This window comes from Eulemur rufifrons, chromosome 23 (genome assembly GCF_041146395.1).
Source record: "Eulemur rufifrons isolate Redbay chromosome 23, OSU_ERuf_1, whole genome shotgun sequence".
NCBI lineage: Eukaryota > Metazoa > Chordata > Mammalia > Primates > Lemuridae > Eulemur > Eulemur rufifrons.
The window spans coordinates 2,563,503-2,587,298 of NC_091005.1; the positions used below are offsets into that span (position 1 = coordinate 2,563,503).

Here is a 23,796-nt window from a genome sequence, read left to right on the forward strand (position 1 = left end):
CACATCTTCTGAGAAGCTTCACTCTATCCCTGTTCACAGTTAATGACTGATTCCTCTAGGGGCCCCTCAGCACTTTACATAGACTCATTTGTTTATAATTCTGCCTGTTTTACTGATAACATAGGAGTATCTCTGTTTACCCACTAAAGTATGCACACACACCCCTGGGGGACAATACCCTGGCCACCTCTGCAGCAGTCCCAGTCCCCAGCGCAGGCTCCTGACTAAGCAAGTATCTCCCATGTGTTTGCTGAACACTGAACCCTGTCCCTGCCAGACCCCAAATGTCTCAGACAACGCCTGCCGGGGTGGCTGTCGATACTGCTGAACTGAATGTACCTTCTGAGGACAGTTCAGTAGCAGAAAAGCATTTACTGCCTCTTAAGAGCTTAATGTTCACAAATCGATTACAGATTCCTCCAAATTCGCCAGCCAGGGGTATTTTTAAATACCCTGAGTCAGGAAGAGGGAACAGCCGGCCGAGGTCACCAGAGTGGTGAAGGCCCACGTCCAGGGAGCCCCGCAAAGCTGGCCTCAGTGAAGAAAAGAGACGCATAAACCTCAGCTCAAAAGAACTTTCTAGGCCAGGACAGCTGCAGGGGCTCCGACGGGCTCAGAGGACAGCCACGACAGCGCGGGGAGCTGGAGACCCAGGGGCGGCCGTGGTGTCCTCTGACTAGTGGTGTCCTCTGGCCGCGGCTCCTGCTCTCCAGGCAGGTCCAAGGCCCCTCCACGACCACATCCTCAGCCTGTCTAAGAACAGAAAATCACACCTGAACTAACATGCCTGGTATTAAAGGTATTAATGCCTGGTATTAAAAATGGAAAACCACACGCTAGGAAAATGTTTGCAGTAAATATGATAGATAAATTGAATTAATCATATTATAATTCACACAACTCTAAAAAATCTATATTCTAACAGACACACAAACTACTCGAATAGGTAGGACACACAAAAGGAGAAACAAGCTATTAAAGGCTTAGGCGATTCTTTAACCCGTGCTAATAACTACACATGTAATGTAAATTAAAACAACAAGTTGCCATCTTTTACTACTAAACTAACAAAAATTTAAAAATTATACTCCAAATACTGGCAAAGTTATGGTAGAACTACTATTCTCAAATGCTGCTGCCAACAGGGATAAGTAACACTTTGAAAAGCAATTTCTTATTTTTCTCTCCTCTGTCTCAGGAATTCAGGGTCCTGGGATTTAGCCTAAGAAAATAATTCAAAACACACAACAACAGTTACATGGACACTCCCTGCAACAGTATTTATAATCCCAATAAAACAGGGGGAGAAAAACATCGAATTATAGCAAAATCGCAAATAAGTTTTAACAATTTGATATGATAGTACTTGGCGTACGAAGCAATTAGGAAGATGTTCACTTTACAACGAGGTAAACAAAATGTTCTGTGGTCAGCACAGGTCACCGAAGCCCACTGCGCGCCGTGCCCTGTTCTGTGCACGGGGACGTTGCCGGGAGAGAAACTTAACGTTACCACGATCACAACTGTGTACACATGTGAAAAAGGACTGGACAGGAATACTGAAAGCCATTGCAGTGCTGTGACCTCCCCTTTCATTTTGGTCATTATCACGGCGATGCAGTCGGCAAACAGTAACAATCAGGGAAATGGAAACCAGATACTGGCTCTCGAAACCCTCCCAGCGGTCAGAAGCCGCCTCCATCTGCCACGGCGCAGGGGGTTCCAGATCAAGCTGGATGATCTCGGCTATTTCTGGTCCAGCCCCAGGCGCTGGGGGGTGGGGGTGCTGGCCAGATGCTCCCTAGCGCCCTTCCAGCGGGGACGTGATGTGAGCGCGTGAGTCACCCTTCCCCAGGAGCCTGAGTGCTGAGTACCTCCTCCGTGGGCTGGGGAAGGAGGTGACAAAATCTCAGGAGAGGCGCAAAGCGAGAGGAAGCAGAGTGGGTGGCAGGAGGGCTAGTCCCGGGCACTGCTGGCTGCGGCATGTGTCCCTGGGCCCTGTGCCACCGCTGCCCCCCGGGACCCCTCGGCCCAGGGATCTCATCTCTCTCGGGCTCACTCCTGGAGTCAAGATGACACGGTGAAGTGACCGTGTGGGGTCAGGGCCTGGGAAGCAGCCCCCACCCTCTTCCTCCAGGAAGGAAAGGCAATTCTGGGCCCCCAGGCAGGACCAGGTGACGGCCACTCTCACACTCCAGGGTCACAAACCTCAGGTGGCTGCAGAACCAAGAGGAAGTGGCCCAGTGGGGACAACCACGCTGTCCTTGCTCAGAGTCGGCCTGGTGCCGTATTAGGGAATGCAGGCCCACAGCATCAGATCTTGCAGAGTTTTCTAAGGAATGCTGAAATCCATTATGTGAAATCTTCCCATTTTTCAACATGGGCAACTAATTTAAATTTATTTCAAAACACTTTGGGGGCCAAAAAAGCTGTTTGTGGATCAACCCCCAATTCATTTGCTTTGTTCTACCTACAAGGAGGCGCTGAGACCTACCACAGGTGCCCAGGCTCTGAGAAACAGGGTTTTCAATCGCCAGGAGTTTCTTCCTTGAGTTCAGCTCCATCGGAGTCGCACTGGGAAACCATTCAAATCTGTGCCCAGTTTCCTATTTTTGAAAAAGATGAATTTAAACTTCTCTTTCCCTCCTCGGTGGGATGGTTACTGAGATAAATGAGGAACTGTACGAAAGGGCCTCTTGGCTCGAGGCGGGAAGCTGAAGGTCGCCCCCCACTGTGGCCACGTGAGACGGCTGAACGGAGAAACTGAGCTGGAATTATCAGAGTAGTTTACTTTTCAAGGAGCAACTCTACAAAAACATTTAATTTCCAGGCTGCATGCGGTGGCCGAGGTGGGAGGATCACTTGAGCTCAAGAGTTTCAGACCAGCTTGAACAAGAGTGAGATCCTGTCTCTACCAAAAAAAAAAAGAAAGGAAAAAAAAAAGTACTTGAAGCCCCTGTGAAGGTTTGGGACTCCTCTTTGGCCTCAAAAGAAGGCCCCGGGGCGCAAGCCCAACCTGGGAGGCAGGAGAGTACACACCAAACCCTTCCTACCACTGAGCTTCCGAACCAGGACTCTGCATCAACCCCGTTAAAACAGACTCTTCCCTGCGCTCCAGCACTCACTCACGAGTGTGGGACTATTTGGTTTTCACTTCCTGTTATCATAAACATATCGTTACAGAAAGGCTGGGAAACAGAAGGCGGAGAAACCCCTAGTTCCGCCATGCCGACATAATCACCGTCTTGCTTTTGTGTATTCCCTTCTAGAAGGCTTTTGTCAACAGCCAAGCATTTTTTACTATTTCAACACGGAAAGAAATTTGAACCTTTATGTTGTACCTGGCTAGTGGCTCTCTCTCGTGGCCTCTGCAAACACAGATGATCCCACTGGAATAGAGCCTTCCCCGGTGGGTCCCCTAAATAGTGCTTTGCTTTAACCTGATCTCCACGTGGGTCTGGGTTTCCATGCAGGAATCTGGTGAAGCGAACCCCTGGCTTAGATTTCTGGTCTCCATGGCTGCCTTGAGATCAGTGCCCTTGATCAATTATTAGATTATTGTTATCTGTTTTTGTTCAGCTACTAAATGGACATAAACGGTCTCCAGGAAAATGGTGCCTCACTGAAATAGCCAGAGCAGAGGGAGGAGAAGGCAGGAAACCCAAGGAGGACAGAATTTTGCTTCCTTGAACACAGTGCCAAATGCAATCAGCCCGTGAGGAAACATGCTGTGAACAGGACCAGGACGATGCCAATTACCGAGGCTCTGCAGAGGCCTCGGCACCGTGTCCTGTGCACCAGGGTCAGCACTGGCGGAGCCGCAGAGTCTCAGGGTGCGGGTGGGGGGCAGGGAGCGCTTCCACACCCCCCAGCCTGCTGTCACAGCCTCAGCAGTGCAGCGGCTCCTGCCGGCACCTGCTGAACACATCCCATCCTTCCTGACTTGCAATAAATACCACAGTGGGCCGGCTTTGGCCCAGGCTGTGAGTACACGTGTCCGATGAAGTCCCTGGAGCCTGGCCACATGGCAGCCACCGGCCAAGGTACATAAAAACAGGCCTCCTGAGGCTCAGAACCTGCCTCTCACACCACGAGACACAAGGACCTCCACCTGACTATGCCAGAAGCTGCCTAGCTCAGTGCTAGTGCTCCTGACACACAGGTCCGCTCGTCACTTTGCGCTGGGTGATGAGTGACCCTGCCTGAGAATCAGGAAGGGATTTTTGACTGCTTTAATGCTATGAAACAATAGTTGTTCCAATGCATGAAAACATTTCAAGTAATAGGAAATATCACTGATGTCTTTTTATATGTTGGTGTGTTCAGGTAGCTGTTGAGACATAGATTTACACCCATTTAATATGGATCTAGAGCAATGTACAGGCCAGTGGAATCAAATAAACCTATTACTGTATTTGGCAATGAATTTAGTTGAGTTTCCTGGCAGCCAGAGCAAAAAAGAAAAGCATCCTGGGTTACAAAATTCCTTTGATTTTGACAAATTCATCTGCTGAGTAATTTTTTCCAGATACCGAATTTACTAATGCATTTGTCTAGAAGGTCCTCATAAGCAAAGATGCTGTTTATTATAATGACAAGGTCTCTAACGAGGTTCTATAAAAGATACAAAGATGTTGAAACAGACATTTCTTTAAATGACGCTCCAAACATCTGAAGGCACACATTACATCAATCTGGTACAAGTATGTGGTTGGAGCTTGCTCCTAGGTGAAGACAAGCTCTCCCCAATACATGAGACGTTGACAGTTAATACGCCCATGGGGGTGCCTCTCCCTCAAATGCCAGATGTCTCAAGAGGACTTTTGACGAGCGCCGGTCACAGACCACTCGTGCTTACGCTGAATTCTCTGAAGAGGGCCTGAAGTGCCGACATTCTGATTTGATGACCAAAATAGGATCCACGCGCTGCAGTTACCAGGCAGGGAGAATTGTCACTCTGCCCTGAACGCTCAGGAGCCTGGCCGTATTCCCTCGGGCACAGAGAGCGGCAGCGTCTTAGCCGTGTGCAGGGGCTACTCCTGTGGGGCGCACTGCCCAGGGAGACACAACTGTGGGGTCACAGATGGGGAGGGCAGTGGGGCAGCTCCGGCCCCTCCCCATGCCGCGTGCAGACACAGCAGGCAGCACTGGCGCTGGCTCGAGTGAGGCAGCGTCTACAAGGGAGAGCTCCTGAACCGGGCCATGTGGCAGAGTGCTCTGGTTTCTGAATGTCTGGGCTGCTCTTGCTGTCTCTACCGCTTCGTGGCCCAGCGTTGGCAACCTGAGGACAACACCCCGCCAACGTCAAGTTCCCTGAGAGTCCGGAGTCCCGTCTGTTGTCCTCACTGTGGGACTCCCAGGGCTAGAACAGGGCCAGGCCCGGGAGAGAAGCTCAGGGAATACCTGTCGTTGTTGAAAACTCACAGTTCACGGCCAAAGGTGAGCTCCACCCGCACAGGCTGCCTTCGAATTGCTCCCCCCTCCCCACCCGCCCACGGCAGTTTGCGGTCAGCCGCTGCACCTGCCCACCCGGGTCCCACCATGCCACACCCTTCCTCCCACTGCCCTGCACGCTCAGCGAAGGGAGCAAAGCAGTTCAAGGAAGCCTGTCAGAACAGCTCCCTGCTGCCGATCTATTTAGTAACTGAAAGGAGAAAAAGCTATAGGATCATTTATTGATCTTTCGATAAAAGAAATGTATTAGCCTGACGCTAAGCCGTTCTGCTGGGCAGCGCGAGGGCGGAGACGGCACAGTGCCCGACCACAGCGTCTCGCCACGTCACCCAGAGGCAAAGGAAAACCCATCACCCATGACGATGACTCGACTAACTCACACGCAAACAGGCTTTCTGGGCAGGCGCTTTGTGCAGAGCTTGATGCAGACAAGAGCAACTCATAGACTCAGTCCTCACACACTGTACGCCAGGAGATACAGCAAGACAAGTGTCTAAACGACGGGGCAGCCAGGCAGCGGGCCGGCTCCACGCCGGACAAAGGGCCTCAGCACAGGGCAAGAGCACGCTCAGCTTGGGGGCCTGCGTCTCAGAAGGCTGGGCCAACTTCTGGCAGGGAGAGAGGGGAAGGGAGGCTTCCCTGGAGGGGGATCAGCGTCGGGAAAGCCGTGGCAGCCCCACGGGGCAGGGGGCTGTGAAGCACCGTGGTCTTCCGTACTAAGTTGTGTGCTGCCATCGCAGTGTGGCCTCGGGAGTGACTTTGTTACATCTTGTCCTGAAACCAGAGGCTTCCGAGGCGCTGGAAAGCCTTCTGACGGGCAGAGCGTGAAGGGCATGTGAAGGTGGGCTTCTCTGACACGGGGCTGCTCGGACGGAGCAAAGGGTGGGAGCCGCGGGGACGCCTGTGGCAGTGCAGGATCCGCGGCCCCTCAGGCCACCCGTGCAGCACAACCCCCAGCTGCCCTGAGTCCGAGGCTGAGGTGCCTGCTGGAACGTGCCTGTGGTGTGGACGCGAGAAACTGCTGGCCATGGCTCCTGGGAGAATCTGGGCTGCAAACCGATTTGGGACCAGGAAGCAGAGACGCAGCACAGAACCATTCGAGTGCAGGGAAGGGCCAGAGAGGTCCGGGAGGGGACGCAGGTAGGTACAGGGAGAGGAGGAAAAGCACGATCGCCCCTCAGCCCTGCCAAGCACCAGCTCGGAGGTCTGGGGGGCCCTGAGCCCCGCCGGTTCGCAGGGCGGCTCCCAGCACTGGCCGCTGGGGAATCACAGCTCACAGCCTCACAGACGAGCTCTCTGAATCGCCACTGGAGGCACGAGAAGGAACCTGTCTGACAATATGCACCAACGCACGAGTTAGGAAAACGTTTCTCTCTTCCTGTGTGTAGCTATTAAGCGAACTTGAATATCTGGCTCTGTTACACAAACAGAGGCACACCTGTCAGGTGATGAATTACCCTCTGCTTTCTTTAAGTGAACTGCAGAGTCTGACAAGCAAAAGCCATTTCATTATGACCTAACTCATCTGCTGGAAAACGTGATTTTTTTTTGCGATTGGCAGCCACAAGGCCTCGCTGAGTATCTGGTCTAGACACAGAGGAAGCACACTTGTCAAACGATGCACCATGAACTGCTTGCTCTAGTGAGGTGGAGTGTTTGACAGAGAAAGACCCGCACATTAAGAGCTAACCTTGCTGTGGAAACGTGATTCTTTGGCTAGCGGAGGGCAGCACGCTTGTCAAGAGATGCTGCGGATGGCCGGGCGCGGTGGCTCACGCCTGTAATCCTAGCACTCTGGGAGGCCGAGGCGGGTGGATCGCTCGAGGTCAGGAGTTCGAGACCAGCCTGAGCAAGAGTGAGACCCCATCTCTACTAAAAATAGAAAGAAATTATATGGACAACTAAAATATATATATACAAAAAATTAGCCGGGCATGGTGGCGCATGCCTGTAGTCCCAGCTACTCGGGAGGCTGAGGCAGGAGGATCGCTTAAGCCCAGGAGTTTGAGGTTGCTGTGAGCTAGACTGATGCCACGGCACTCACTCTAGCCCGGGCATCAGAGTGAGACTCTGTCTCAAAAAAAGAAAAAAAAAAAAAAAAAAAAGAGATGCTGCAGCACCTGATTTCTTTTAGCGAATGGAGCATTTGAGAAGGACGTTTTTAAACAATATGAAGCAACACTTTTAGGAAAACATTCTTCTCTGCCTGTTTTTAGCTAGTAGGTGAACTTGAATATCTGCTCCGAGGTACCTGTCAGAAGTCGCACCGTCATCTGATTTCTTTTAGTCAACTGAAGTGTCTGACAAGCGAACACCACTACATTATGATCCAACCCACTTGCTGTGAAAACTTGATTTCCCCCATTGGTAGCTATAAGGCCAAGTCGAGTATCTCTGAGAAAACCAAGACCACGGGCGGGCCGAGAGGTGAGGAGCGCAGACGCAGAGCTTGTTTTCAAAAGGGGCCGCGGGGGAGTCTGTGAAGCAGACTGAGACACCCCAGCCGGCAGTGCCTAGAAAGATGTCACCTAGACGGCGGCCTCACGGGTGCCGAGAAAGGGAAGTGGTGAGGGCTGAGGTGGGAAGCCAGCGCGGCCGAGCTCTGCGGCTGCCTTGTGTGGGCCACAGACTCGGAGAGCAAAGCAGAATCCACAGTCTGAGCTGCAGAAAGAGAACACTGCGTTTTAGCAAGGTCCCTAAACTCACTGTCTTTGAGGACAAGGCAGAAAAACGTGGCCTAAACACTGTGTCATTAAGTGCATTTATAAACACTGTATTTCATTATCCTAAGGTGCACTTTTTTTTTTTCCTTTTGCATTTTAAGGTCTCTGAAACCAGATATGTCTTACTGCTGCTTTCAACGAGCCCCATCATGACACAGCTGTCACTGGAGAGAAGAGTGGGCCCCCTCCTTTTCTTCTTTAAAGCAATTAAAAAAATAAATACATAAAGTGCAAAATCATAATCATACCGCTCAGTGAATCTCCACAAAGTGAATATGCCCATGTAACCACCACCTGCCCCAGGACACAGAATGTCACCAGTCCCCTGTGCCCTCCGGAGCATTCTGGAAAGAACACGTTGCAGGATAACACGGCACAGAAACCCACGACTTCCACGGTGCTGCGACAGCTTCAGAAACACGGGCCTCAGGCTGTGAAGAAGCTTTAGAAGTATTTCAACCCATTTATTTTGCTTATATTTTCTTCTTTATTATAGAGAAGAGTGACATGCAATAATAATCTATGTCTAAGTAATTCTAAAGGCTATTCCTTCAGTAAGGATGAAATAAAAATTCTAAGTGATAAGAAAACATGCGCGATACTTTAATGGGCAGTGCTTACTTTTCTAGGAGAGCATAAAATAATGGCGAGTCTTACAACCGATGGTCTTGCGTCTGATGAATTAGGGTGGCCGAGCCGCCTTGCCCAGAGAGTCAACGTGGAAAGATGTCTCCACCTCTCATGGCGCAAACATCAGCACAGGCTCTAGCCTGTGTCTTCATTAATTACTCAGATTTGAATGCAAATAACACGTTGATGGAGAACACAGGAAACATAAGCTGAGAGGGATAGTTAGAGAATGACACAACTGGGACCCAGAGGACGCTGGCAGACCGTGGCAGTGGGCTGGGTCTAAAAGCCGCCTCTTGCTAAGAAATTTGTCCATTCGCTGGGCATTGGCCGAGCGCCTTCTGCGTGCCCGGCGTGATGTGGAGACAACATGGTTTCTGCTCACACATGACTAGCGAGGTCGTCTGACATTTTGATCCAGAGTTACACAAGTACAATACAGACAGACAGCTCCTTAATGGTCGGCTTGCTATGAGTCAACATGACGCTAACAAAAACAACAAACAAGCTGACCTTCAGACGCACTCACAGAAGTACCTGACCCAAAACCACGGCGAGAATGTCACTCAACTCCAGTTCCGCTGGGCAGACTGCTCCCAGAACAGTCTGACCTCCACGCCCTGGAACGAATGATCAACTTCCCTTCCCACAGCACCACTGTGGGTGACCACGTCTGAGAATCAATACTCCTTGTCTTCCTCAATCCTAAGTCCACAGCAACCTGTCAGGATTCATCGCTTTAGAGAAAATAACAAACTTACAAAGGCACGTTCATTTAGTAAATGTTTGTCAGACTTTTAAAAAAGATGAAAAGAAAAGGGGGGAACTACTCAGAGTCTGGAAAGCATCCAAAACACCAAACCAAAACCCGCCAGCATCGTCAGGGAGTCTAACCATCTCGAGAGCAGGTGAGAAAGTCGAGGAAATTTACAGTGCTGGGGGGTGGGGGTGGGGGGAGACAAGACAGGGGTCTTCAAATGTGAGAGGGCCATGAGTGAGGAGGGAGTGGACTGTCTGCGCAGCTCAGAGGGAGAGCTGAGCCTGCCCGGGCAGTTCTAGCGAGGTGGCAGCCAGCACCCACCGGAACGGTCCTGTGGCATCTCCTTTTTAGAGAGGCCAAAGTGGAAGGGGGACGTCTGCTTGTTAACAGGGTACTAACAGGGCCCTGTAGGATGTCTTGTCATTTCCCTTCCGAGGAACATTCCATGAGGCTTCATGCAGTTTTTCTCCACTGCAACTGTCGTAATGGTTATACCCGAAGATAAGTCCTGTTTTCTGACCTCCAGGAAGAAGGAAACACCTAAATTAGTTCACAGTTCACAGGAAAAAGGGACAAGAGACCCTCTGCTGTTCCTCAACTCGGTGGGAGAACAGGACGGGTTAAGTTCTCCACGAAGATGACCTCACAAAACTGTGGCTTCCTTGGGTCTATTTCTGAACCACTGTGACGGGCCAGGCTCTTGCTGAGAGCTGGGGCACAGCAGCGGAAGAGGCAGGCTCCACCGCACGGAGCACGGGCCAGTGTCTCTGCTGCCCTTGACTCAGCAACGGTACAGAAGGCTCCAGAACAAATCCCACTCTACCACACTGCCGAGAAGCAGAAGGCCCCAAGAGTTCAGTCAGCCGAGCGGACCAGGGTGGAGAGAAAGGACAACCATGGCTGTAAATCATCAGCCCTCCAGAGGCGACGTCTTCGAATTTCTTGCGTTTTTCGAGTTGTCTCAAGTCCCAACTCAAAAGTCACCTCCACAAGCACCTGGGGGCCGCATTTTGCACTTTACTAAGTTTAATTTATCACGGGTAATTCCTGAGTCATTTCCTGAGCCCTCGAGTTTAAGGCACTGAGATGGAAGGTGCCGACAGGTGTCTTCCCTCAGTTCTCAGTGTCAACTGACTGAGCGGCTCCGCTGTAACCCGACGTCAGGACCCGCCCTGGGCAGCAGCTGCACTTCTCCAACGACAGGATGCAACTGGCCGTGGGAGCAGCTGAGCTCGGTGTGGGCAGAGACGGACTTGGCCTTCCATCCTTTCAGGTTATTTGGCAAAATAAATGAATATTGCCCCAACCCTTGGTCTGAGACAGCGGCCCAGAATCACTGGAGTGAGACAGGCTCCCTAACAGATGTAGGACCTGAGCCTTCTCCAGAGACCCGAGGGAGGGAGGACGGACCTGAACCAACCTCCATTCTCTTTGGGCTCGGCGCTGGGCTCCCCCTGGCCCAGTGAAGGGCTGCAGCAAACAGCTGTGTGCAGAGGACACTTGTGTCTCCGTGGGAGAAGAGGCAACAAATCCTCCCGGGCCCAGCGATTGCCCGGCAGGCCACACTGAGCCTTCTGCTTAAAGGCCACTCGTGTCCATCCCCGCCTACCGTGACACCTGTCATCTCTGGCTGGTGGTCAGGGCACTCCGCAGTCTGGAGCTGGTCAAAGCTGCCCACGCAGCTCTCCGGTGGCCAAATGCAGAGGGGATGCGCCGCCATCCCACAGCAGCTCTACGCTGGGCACTGCCGGATCTAATGACAGCGTCGGTAATGTTACAGCGTGGTCTGAGGCGTGAAATGAGAGGGCTTTTGTAGCAAATGTTTTAAAGATGCTTGTACCACCCAGTATAGAAGTTATATACAATCACACTTTTCTAAAAATTTTCTCTCCTTAGACGCTCATATTTGAATAAAAGGATGGCATTTTCAGACATTTCAAAACAGTCACTGTTCCTACCTGTCACGCGACCTTATGAAACATTCGGCCACACCTCGGAGTGCCGCTGCGACGCCTGGGATCAGGTGCCCTGCGGAAAGTCAAAGCCAGCTGCCTGCTGCTGCTGCTCCAGCGAACGGCAACGGTGTGAGAGCCAAGCGGGTTTGGACTGTTCTTTTCCATAATGCTAAGTATTATTATTATTTAATACTTTTAAATAATTAGATAATAATTACAACGCACATTTATTGTCTGCCCACTACACACCAGGCACTAAGCCAATGCTCTACACTAATTATCTAATTTATTTCTCTGTAACGTGAGAGCCAAGTCTATTATTATCCCCATTTTATGAATGAAGAAACTTTAAAGCTTGGAAAGATTAAACAGTTGCCTGAGGCTACGGAGCTAAAATGAGGAGTCTGGATAAACCCAAGTGGGGCCTGAGGCATAGCCTCGGCATACTGGGGGTTTGGAACAGGACCCTCCCCCTCATCTGCTAATTTGGGCATGGATAAAGACCCTAAATAGCTGCAGTAGACCCATGTGGACCAACACTCCCCATACCAATGATGTGGAAAAACACCCAGTCTATAGGTCTTCCCACTCGGAAGTGATACAGGCAACATCAGATTTGGCAATTTGATATTTCATCCAAAGCACCTGAAGATTTCTAATCCCTACTTTAGTAGAGACTGGCAAATAAGGAGGGCTCAGCACTTTTCCCCACGAATGCTGGGCTTTCCCAGAAGTTATTCAGTGCCTAACAAAAGAAGCTGAATGATTTTGAAATAGCAATAAGAGAATAAAGGATCCTTGCAAAGGAGTGGGAACAAAACAGCCATGCACTAATGCTAGACTTTGTTTTACTCAAACAGAACCCGAGATACTAGGGTGAGATGAGACTTCTGGCTTCTGGAAAATGGGTGGGGGGTTGGCAGACAGGTAAGAAAGGGACAGGGAGTGGGAGGTGGAGGGGAAGAGGTACAGACTCACGGGAATAGTTTAAAGAGGGGGACGTCAAGACCCAGGGAGTGAAGTGACAGGGTGACATCATGTCTACGAAGTCACATGGTGGTTGGCTCTTTTTGGATGGAGGCAGTGCCCGAGGAGACAGATGAAAGGTGCTACTTTGTAGGGTACAAGTCACTGGTTTGGCAACCACTTATGAAGCCAGGTACCCCGAACTGTGATGAGTCCCGGGGAGACAAAGATGACTAGGATACAGCCCTTCCTTTCCCAAATGCAATCTAGAGAGAGACACGCACAGACGATCACAGCAGTGTGACGAGTGCTGCAGTCCAGGACGCAGACGCCATGGGAGCACAGGAGGAACGCTCAGTTCTGCCAGGAGAGATCGAAAAGACTGCATTGTTTCAAAGCCTGAGCCTGCCAGGCAGACAAGGGAAGATATTCCGGACAGAGAAAACAGTTGGCGCAAAGCCGCAGGCGTGAGGTGGTTTGATATCCCCCACACGGCTAATTCAGACTTATTCAGACCTAGTTGGAGAGTCGGGAAGGATAAAAAATATCACCTAATCTAGCACAACTTCAGTTTATATTTAGAAGTATTCCACCAAACGTTAAAATTAAAACATATATAATCAATCACTTTTCTACCCATAATAAAAGGGGAGCTGAATTCTCATTTGGGGGGACCTTAATATATAACAAGAATTTTTTTTTTTTTTTTTTTTTTTTTGAGACAGAGTCTCACTCTGTTGCCCAGGCTACAGTGAGTGCCATGGCGTCAGCCTAGCTCACAGCAACCTCAAACTCCTGAGCTCAAGCGATCCTCCTGTCTCAGCCTCCCGAGTAGCTGGGACTACAGGCATGCACCACCATGCCCGGCTAATTTTTTCTATATATATTTTTAGCTGTCCATATAATTTCTTTCTATTTTTAGTAGAGATGGGGTCTCGCTCTTGCTCAGGCTGGTCTGGAACTCCTGAGCTCAAACGATCCGCCCACCTCGGCCTCCCAGAGTGCTAGGATTACAGGCGTGAGCCACCACGCCCGGCCTAACAAGAATTAAAATACATATAATTCTGCACTTTAATCTTGATTTGGTACATGAAAGCGTGTTTTGTAGGAGCCGGGAAACGGTGGTGTTGGCAGATGTTACTTGCATGTGAGTGAGAAGAAAGAGGTTTCTGCCGCTGCTCTGCCGGGATCTCAACAGCTTTCAAGGGCTGCCGTGAGTGTATTGATCCACAGATCTCAGGGTCCAGGCTTCTCTAGATGTCCTTTCTGCAGAATCCTAATTCACGGTTTAAACATGGAGCCAATTTTCTTTCATCTCAAATGCTTTAGCTGGAGGCAGCTCCCATTTCGGTCTGTTTTAGGAAGAGAGTTGCTAGGTTGGAGACGTTTAATCTGAACAGAGAGAAGAGAATGAAAAGACCAGGGCTGCACGGAGCCTGTCAAGTTTCCGGAGACTAATAACCTTCCAGATGTTCCCAGAGGCAACTCTGAGACAGCATAAACGTGCACGACAATCGTCCAGGCTTCTCCACACGGCAGTATCCTCGTCTGGGCTGTGGTGGGGGCTGTCCTGCCCAGTACGGATGCTTCGGGGCGTCCCTGGCCTCTCCCTAGTAGATGCCAGAAGCACCTCCCAGCTGTGACAATCAAAACTCTCTCCAGGTGTTGCCCCAGCTGAAAATTCCTGACCTCTATTAACTCTAGGCAGCAACGGCTCTAGAGACACTTGGTCCTTTGAATCGCTTCCTGTTGCAAACCCTTCTCTCTTTAGTAGCACTGTCATGCAAAAAATAAAACCAACGAGGAGTAATGATAACAGACCTTGGATGATACACAAATCCCCACATAAAGCAGCATTTTGTTACATCACATCGCCCCGGTTAGAACAGCCTCCCAGCGGCACGGACTCAGCTGCCCCCGGAAGGGCAGGGAGAGTCGTGCACGTCACCTTTGGCTGTGCATCTATCTAGTTATCCAACGAGTATCACTGAGCATTTAGTGTCCCAGGCATTGTTCCAGGGGAACAAAAGCCCAGCCCTCGGGGAACTTATGTTCTAGTCAAAGAGCAAAGAAGTAAACAAAGAAATCATTAGCGTCCATCATCAGTGCTATGAATAAAAAAAAATTCAGGCACAATCCATTCAGCAATCAATCAATAAAAGTATTTAAGAGGTTAGAGCTGCACCGTCCACTATGTAGCCACTGGCCACATGGAGCTATTGAGCCCATGGAATGTGACTTATTCAGGTTGAGACATGCTGACCACACCAGATTGCAGACTTCATATAAAAAAAGAGAATGTAAAATATCAACCATCTAATTCTTATGTTGATTATGTGTGGAAATGGGTTAAATGAAATCTATGAACAAAATTAATTTTGCTGGTTTCCCTAACTTGTTGAATGTGGCTGCTAGAAGATTTGCAAAGACACACGTGGCTCACCCTGTATTTCTGCTGGACTGTGCTGGGTTAGGGGAACTGGCGGGACACAGGGCGCTCCTTCAGCCAGAGAAAGAGCTCCCTCACGACCATCTGGGGGCCGAGGGTCCCCACCCAGGGACACAGCAAGGTCAATGCTCTGCCATGGGAAGGGACTGGCCCATTCCATGAAGAGACAGGCGATGTGGCTCTGGGGGGCGCACAAAGGGAGCAGGAAGGAGATGAGGCTGGAAGGGCCGGAGGGACTGGCCCACCGAGGCAGGGACCTGGAGGCCAAGTCAAGGACTTGGGATTGCCCGGGAGCAATGGGACAGTAGCCGAGGGTTTGAATCCAGGGACCATGACCTGAGCTCGATTTTGGCAAGATGCCTCACTCTGGCTGCCGCGAGGCGGGGTGGACTGGCATGCCAGCAGGGACAGAAGCAGGCCCACCGAGTGGGCAGCAGCGACCCCGTGGGACCCCTCCGCCATGGGCCACTCCAGCTCCCTGGGCAGGTTCCTTGGGAGAGGGTGGGAGCTGAAATCAGAGATGCTACTCTTCCCATAGCATGCGTGAGTTTGTTAATTCTACTTACATTAAATGTCCTATGATGTAGAAAACTTTTCCTCCACAAAAGCAGACAAGTATTTTTTATGATCCAAATTGAGCCTCAGGCTTCTAGGCATGGTCTTGTTCTGTAATGAAGTTCAACATAATCTGCCTCTCACAGAGCAGAGAGGGTATTTGATTAATTTTACTTTATTAACTGGTTTTCTATTTCCTTCGAACCACCACAAATTAAGTTTAAAAACATTTGGGAGGGCCGGGTGTGGTGGCGCATGCCTGTAATCCCAGTACTCTGGGAGTTCGAGGTGGGAGGATCGCTTGAGCTCAGGAGTTCGGGACCAGCCTGAGCAAGAGCGAGACTCTGTCTCTACTAAAAAAATAGAACAATTAGCCAGGCGTCGTGGCGCTCAACTATAGCCCAGCTACTTGGGAGGCTGAGGAAGGAGGATCGCTTGAGCCCAGGAGTTTGAGGTTGCTGTGAGCTAGGCTGACGCCACAGCACTCTACTCTGGGCAACAGAGTGAGACTCTGTCTCAAAAAAAAAAAAAAAAAACAACATCTGGGGGAGGGTGTCATAGGTTTGACATTGCTTTGACCTCATTTAATTCTTTTACTTCATTCTGGATGGTGACTAACTCAGACGTGGTTCTCTTCTCTCACCAGGCTTTCACCCCTTATTACTGGGCCCCACTTTTCATCTCAGCTCCCCCGGTTCACCCACACCCCTAATTGGAGGATGTCGGCTGCACAGCAGCCATTCGAGGACATTTGCTCTGGCATTTTCCATTTGTTCCCCTGTCTGCAGATTCCTACTCCTTCCACAGCTCGCTGGTCATCTTTGCCACAGTGAGTCATCTGCTCTGAGTCACGCCTGGCTGTGATGCACAGGCCAGAAAATGTCCCAGAACACACCTGGTGCAGAAAAGGATGTCACTGAAGAAGAGGGTCTGTACCAGGCACGTGCTTTCCTAAGTGGATTCAGTAATGAACAAAAAAAAAAATAACCCCTTTTCTCTCCTGTTTTTCCCAATTTACCATCTCAGCCTCTGTTGGGAATTATTCCCACAGTGCAATGGGTCTTGGCTATTCATTTCTGACTGTTAAGAGGCAGGCGAATGTTTCTAGAATAAGGCCAGAGAGCCCCTGAAAACAAAAGCAGGTTTTTCTTACGAGGTTCTTCCTCTGCTGTGCGACACTGACCCCACACACCCACACCCACACACACACACACACACACACACACACGCACACACGCTGCCTCTACATCGCTTTCCTGTGGAGAGCCACAAAAACACCGTGTCACACGGGCGCTGCCAAACCACACATGAGACAAAGAGAGGTGGGAACTGTTCCAGGGCAGAGGGGACTGGGCAGATGGGACAACTACACGCAACGTAGTCCCCTGGATTGGGTCCTGGACAGGAAGAGGACAGTCACGCAAGACTGTGGTCTAGTACACAAGGACACCCAGTGGCGCTATCACTCGCTCGCCCACCCCACAGCCAAAGGCAGGTCTGTGAGTGGCTAAAAGACACTGTTACTCTCTCCCAGGACAAAGAATAACAAAAGCACCTACCACAAAAAGGACAAAGCACTGATACATGCTCCAACAGGCATGAACTAAAACTGACTCTAGTTCCAAAGGCCACAAATTTATGTGAAATGTCCAGAACAGGCAAATCCATAGAGACAGAAAGTGGATTAGTGGCTGTCAGGGGCTGGGGGGCTGGACAGAGTGACTGCTAATGGGGATGGGGTTTCTTTTATGGGATGATGGAAACATTCTAAAATTAGATTATGGTGATGGTAGCACCACTCAGTAAAGTTACTAAAAAATCACTGAATTTTACACTGGAAACGGGGAATTTTATACTATGCAAAACATACCTCAACAAGCTGTTAAAAGAAAGAAGGCTGTTTAAACACTGAGCAGCGTGAGGGAGAGGAGGTCATGACTTGGGAGGCCGGAGCCCAGGAGATGAGGGTCTCCACAGAGCCAGGCAGCACATGCCAGCAGCAAGGCCAGGATGGGGACTGGGGTCGCAAGCGCCGGCCGCCTGGAACACTTGAGGGTTTCTCCATCACCCGCTCTGAGCGGGCGCCAGGCTAGGCCGTGGGAAAGGAGGAGCGAGCAAGACCTGAGTGAGGCCCTGCGGGAGCAGCTTCTGATCCACCCAGGGAGAAGAGCGGTGGACGACAGCCAGAGACAGGCGCCCGCGCTGGGACCGCGGCAGAACAAGCACTGCCGTGCATGCTGGAGGGCCGGGGGCTGCAGGAAGACATCCTGGCATGCGGGGTGGGGGGCTGATGCGGCTTTGAAAGTCAGGCGGAAATAAGAGGGCTGAGAGGAAGCAGGAGAGCCGACAGCTCTCGGGAAGGTGCAGAGGCGGGTGCACAGGCATGGGGCAGGGGACAAGGGCACCAGCATCCTCCCAAGCACCTGTCCCAGGCGTGCCCTGACGGTGGCGGGGAGAAGCAGCAAAGTGGAAATGCAAAAGACCTGGGCCGAGCACTGGCGCTGCCCTTGCACGCTGGGCGGTGGAAGCAAACTACCCCTCTCCATGCCTCGGTGTTCCCACCTGAGAAATGGGCATTGTGACAGTGGCCACCTCATACTGCTTTTGCAAGGGCTAAAGTGACAACCCCATAAGGCACCTGGCACATTGCTGGGCATGGCGCAGGGTAAACCCAGTAAATACCAGCCATACCTCGGCAACCTGACATAAACCGCCCCTCTCACTTTTCCCTGTGAGTCCTTTGCACTTGCCCGTGGTCGGGGCGAACCCTACCTAGCAAAGTTTACGGCAAGTGACTGAAAAAACCACCCCACAAGCACAAGCACAAGCACGTTCCCCACACGCTTGCCCCAAATTTCACCATTACAGATTCACTTCTCCTAAGCATCTTCCTTCCCAAGATAACACTCCCGGGCAGGAGTATTGTCATCAGCTCTAACACGGGGGGCAAATCAGCTGGCAGGTCGCAGCAGAAGGGGGTTGTGAGAAGGCAGGAGAGAGGAAGGACTGAAAGTAGGGGTGGCAAGCACCGCCTGGGGCTGAGGGGTGATGACAACTGGGGACATGAAAAGGACGTTCGGCGCTCTGGAAGGAGACGCAAGACACCGGCAGAATGCTGTGGGGGAGGGGAGAAAGGAGGGGCAGGAACTACACTCGACATCTTTCTGCATCATTTGAATTTGATACCATCTGCATAATTTACCAAACATAAAAATAAATACAATAAAATGAGAGGAGGGCATATTGGGTATCTGAGTTGGACAGAGCCAGCAACAGAGGGTCTCTGAAGGTGCAGGTACAAGTCACCAGGTGAGTCAGCTGGTGGCCCGCCCTGCTCTGACCCACCCCCACCTCCAGTGAAGAACTGTGACCTCTCCGATGGCTCATTCTTTGTAAAAACTTGAGACTCTGGAACCCAGACCTCTCAATGCCTTAGCAAACAGCCCATCAGAATCACGGCAAGGGAGCACATGGCTTCTGCCAGCGCTGGAAGCTCGAGGGCCAACGCCGGGGCATCCTATCCAGAGGCACCACTTATTTCCCTGCTGGACGTCAATGGGCTATTCCTCCACGACAGGGACAGGGTAAGCAAAACACCAAGGAAGGGAATCATCTCTCCGGGGCCCCTGCAGAGGCCACTAGAGAAATCCGCATCCTGGCCTCAAGCAGCTGCCGCGTCCCTGCCAGCAGGCACGGGGCGGGGTGGGGAGACCGCAGGCCTCGCAGTCAAATGGCCACCCTGCCACCGCCAGCTGCCCAGCCCTGAGCAAGTCACTCAGCTGCCCTGACCCTCACTCTTCTCACCTGCGAAGCACGTAGATTGACACTTTCTAAGGATCATGGATGCTTTCCACAAAAACATCTAAATCCCTGTCATCATCCCTAAAAATAACCCAGCACCTCCTGCCAATGTTTCTCTCTAAAATGTCAGTGCATCTTCAAGTTGGAAGGTGTTATGGGTTGAATTGTGTCCCCCCTCAAAAAAAAGATATGTTGAGTCCTAAGTCCTGGAACCTGTGGGTGAACTTATTTGGAAATAGGGTCTATGGACATAATTCGTTAGGACGAGATCATAATGGAGTAGGGTGGCCCCTGAATCCAATCTGACTGGTGTCCCTATAAGCAGAGGAGATCCAGAGACACAGGCACAGGCGGAAGGCCGTGTGACCACAGACGCAGAGGCTGGAGTTACGCAGCTGCGAGCAAGGGACACCACGGATCGCCAGCAACCAAGAGGAGCCAGGAAGAGAGGCACAGTCTCCCTCTGAGTCCCCAGAGGGAAACAACCCTGTGGATACCTTACTTTTGGACTTCTGGTCTCCGGAACTGTGAGAGAATCGACTTCTGTTGTTGTAAGCCACCTAGTTTGTGGTACTGTGTCACAGCAGCTCTAGGAAATGAATACACGTTCCCTGGTTTTACTATCCATCCAGCGCTTGAATCCTCTCGCCCAGTGGTCAGCTTGCCAGCCTGTTTGTCTCTAGCAATAGAAAACTAACTGAATATCTACCAAAGCAGCAATTCCTCCCATCTTTGAAAAGGCCTGTCATAAACATCATTCAGCAAACATTTATTGAGTACCTACTACATGGCAGGCACTGTTTTGTGCCCTGTTGGCACAGTGGCAAATGGGAAACAGATAATAAAAGCATTCTCAAGTAAATAAGGTCATTTCTGACACTGTTATGAAGAAAATAAAACACTGTAATATGACAGAGTGAGAGGAAAAAGGTACGTTACTTTGATTAGTAGGGAAGGTCTCACGAAGGATGTGGTATGGGAACAGTGACCTGAATGACAGGGAGCTAGCCATGGGGAACTGTAGCAGGAGGAATAGCCAGTGCAAAGGCCCTGAGGCAGAGTGATCTCCGCCTGCTCAAGGCACAGAAAGAAGGCGGGCCCTTTGTGAGTGAGAAAGCAGTAGCTGATGGAGCTAGAGAAACAGGCCAGGCCAGCCAGCACCTGCACGGCCACCCGAGGAGACCAGGGTAAGGAGCCTGAGCTTCATCCCGAGAGCACTGGGAAGCCACTGGGGAGAGATGTGACTTGACTCACAGTTTTTAAATGGTCACTGTGGTATGATCAAGTTCTTAAAACAAGTCTTTATAACCTGTCCTTTGGTTCTTGGACTCTACAGAATGAGTTGAACAAATGACAGCCCTGAACTTCTGTCACCAGGGCTCCCAGGATTCTCCAGGCTCAACCAGGTCTAATTCATTCGCCACTGTAACAGTTTCCAATGGATGTGCTTGATGTTTCCCTATGCCCTTCATTAAATGTGATGTCCAGAAAGGAACGCAATGTTCTAAGCACGGGGTAGACTGCATGCTTTTTCATCCCAGACCCACGCTTCTGACGTGCCCCAGGGTTGCTTTGGGTTTCAGTTCTGCTTTATGCCACTGACCTGCTGAAACATCTATCAGGCAACCTCCTCCTGGAAGTCCTTTTTGTGATGCCCAGATCTAGAAAATGGGACGAAAGCCTGTTCTTCCCTAATGAGAACATCTGTGCCCTATTTGGGGAAAAAAAAAAAAAAAAAGTGTCACCACAACCCACACAATGCCACATATAAAAAAACGATTAGAACAAACAAAACTACTGGGTCACCTCCTTAGGTTTCACAACCACTGCATTTCTCTTCCGGGCGGGGGACAAGGAAAACTATTATAGCAAGTTTCCTTTGCCCTCTTGCATCACACATCTGAAGACACCTAGACTATTTGGAAACACAGAACGCTTGAGCAAAAGTCACTCTTTGCAATCATACTTCCTACTAGATTTCTCAAAGACCCATAAACAAATCTGAGTTGACGAAGACTACCGCAAGCTCGGAGTGGGGGAAGTGGTGAGGGCGCAGCTGCACAGCAAGCCAGGCTGACTCAGTGAGCCCGCACGTGGCGGGGAGAAGGATGCTCTTCAAGGCCCTGGGAAAGCCTCGGGGCCCTCGTGGGAGGGGTAATACGCTGGGACCCATCCACATCCCATTCTGCAAGGCAATGTGGCCTAGTACACCTAGTGTCAGCCAGCTGGGCTTAACACTTCGCTTTGCCCCCCGCCCCCCATGGCTAAGTGCCCTTGGCAAGTCTCTTAGCCTCAGTTTCCTCACCTGTGACTTGGGAATGATAATACCACCTATTACTCCCAAGTTTATCCTGCGGACCAATTAAGAGTCTATGTGTGAACGCACTTTGTATTCTTGGAACAGGAATTTTACCCCCCCTTTGCATATCTTTCCTGCTGCTGGTTGACTTTTCATGACTTTTTTTTTTTTTTAAATCTCCCCAGGATGCTTTTGGTGTTTCTTTTAATCTTATTATTTTCAATTTTCAGGAGAAAGCGGGAGCATGGGGGGGAGAGAGAAGCATGCGGCATGATTCACCCCACGATAGGCCTTTCCTAAGGACTGTCCTAAAAGAAGCCCCATCAGAGCCATTTGGGGGAACCATAAATCAATTTACCTTTGAAGAAACAAAGTTATTGTCATAAAAAGAGAACCACATCTAGTATCTGTGGATATTCTCCCTTTCTGGAATTCTGTAGCAAATTATTTAAGGTCTGTGATTTACTCACGTCACTGAGTCGCTCCTCATTGCCTTTAGATGTTACATCCCCAAATATTCATAACCCAGCCAATGTTCACATTAGCTGACACATCCCACACACAAGACAGACACTGCAGGAAACATCAGCATGTGACACCGGGAGGCTTAAAGGTAAACCTGTCACCAAGAGTGCCTGCGTACCAGTGCAAAGCCATCCTCGTTTTTTTAATGGAAAAGGAAAATCTCATGAGTCAACTTTGTCCTTGTGAGCCCATCTCGATACCCTTTCGTCGGGCGCCTGAAAGGCGTAAGCAATCCTATTTCTGAACAAAGTGGAAATAAACACAAGTGACAGCCAAAGGGAGACACTCCGAGCAATGGGGGAGCACACACTTCCCGGCGGAGACGTGGGGAAGCTGGGCGCAGCACAACCGAGCCTTTTTCTCTTTCCTTTGCGTAACAGAGTGCGACATCTGGGCTGCCCTGCTTCTCGGGAGGGGGCTGCCTCCGGTTAAACGAATCTGAGACACGGCACCGGGTCGCAGCCCGGCCAAGGCAGCCTGGCCCTGCCGGCTGCCAGCCTGCCTCCAACACTGACTCACCACAACCTCCACGGCAGGGCGCCCCACCTGTGCCAGCCCAGGCGGAGTCCTGCTCACCCCGCAGGTTGGCACGCACGCGAGCGCTTACCCAGGGAGGAGGAGCCGCCAGTGCCCACTGCAAAGTCTTTTTCCTCTTCCCCTTTTCCTCTCCCCAAACCCAACCAACCTGCAACCCTGGGAAGGGGGGCCGTGCACGCAGCTCCGGGAAGACCAAATCCTGTCCTGTCAAAGATCCTGGAAACGGCTCCAATGCCCTGACCCAGCTGCCCCGAGCTGAGCTTCTGCAGCTGCATTCACGCCGCCGTCCCTCCGCCAGCCGCCCGCGCCCGGGCCCGTCGCGAGCAGGGGGCGCCGGTAACAGCCGGGGGACCTAGAGGCTCGCCCGGCCAGGGCCCCTTCGCTCCCCGCACTCCGCCCGCCCCGCACGCGCGCCCGACACGCGTCTCCCACCCGCCCCCTGCGCCCCTCCGCGCGTGCCTTTCCCAGCCTGAGGCTTCTCTGGAGAAACCAGCTCCATCCCAAAGCCACCTGGGGACAGCATCTGGCGACATCTGTCACCCGGGACACCTCCTGCGAGCAGCGGCTCCCGGCTTCCCCCGCGCCGCGTCCCCATCCCCTCAGCTCCCGCAGGCGCGGACCCCGCGGACCCGCGTCCTGTCACCCCCGGCCCTCCCCGCCGCCCCCCGGCGCTCCCACCTGTCACCCCTGCGGACCCCCGAGCGCCCCGTCCTGGTTTCTCCCGGGCCCGCTCTCCCCTCGCGAGCCCTGCAGGAGAGCCCGAAGCCGCCCCACGGCCCCTCTCACCGCGGCGGCCGGGCAGCGGGCGGACGCTGTCCGGCTACGCGGCTGAGGCGACTGCGCCGCCCGAGAGCAGCCGGGTCCTTCCGAGACGCCGCGGCGCGAGCTGTCAGTCAGTCCGACGTGCCCGCCCCCCCGACTCCGTCTGCGCAGGCGCGAGGCGGGCCCCGCCCGCCCATGGCCGATGCCGTCACGTGACGGGGCGGAGCCTGCTCGCGGGAGGCTGCCCCGCCCCGTGGGAGCGCGCGGGCCCGGCTGAGCCCCGGGTGTTCCCGCGCTCCGGGGCAGTCGGGGGGGCGGGGCAGGCCTTTCTGCTCGCGAAGGGGTGGGCTGCTCGGTGATGGGGGGCAGGGGGGACGCAC

At 51.8% G+C, this 23,796-nt stretch overlaps 1 protein-coding gene across 2 annotated transcripts in view; it reads right to left on the minus strand.

Moving 5' to 3' along the window:
• The window catches only part of KIAA0513 (KIAA0513 ortholog), a 41,504-nt gene extending 17,975 nt beyond the window's left edge, over window positions 1–23,529 (minus strand). The window contains exon 1 of one of the 2 annotated variants that reach the window (XM_069456308.1): window positions 23,441–23,529. The gene's annotated coding sequence lies outside the window, so the exon portion shown is untranslated. The remainder of the gene's footprint in view (window positions 1–23,440) is intronic. The other variant, XM_069456307.1, reaches the window with a different exon arrangement.
• Window positions 23,530–23,796: the final 267 nt, after the last annotated feature.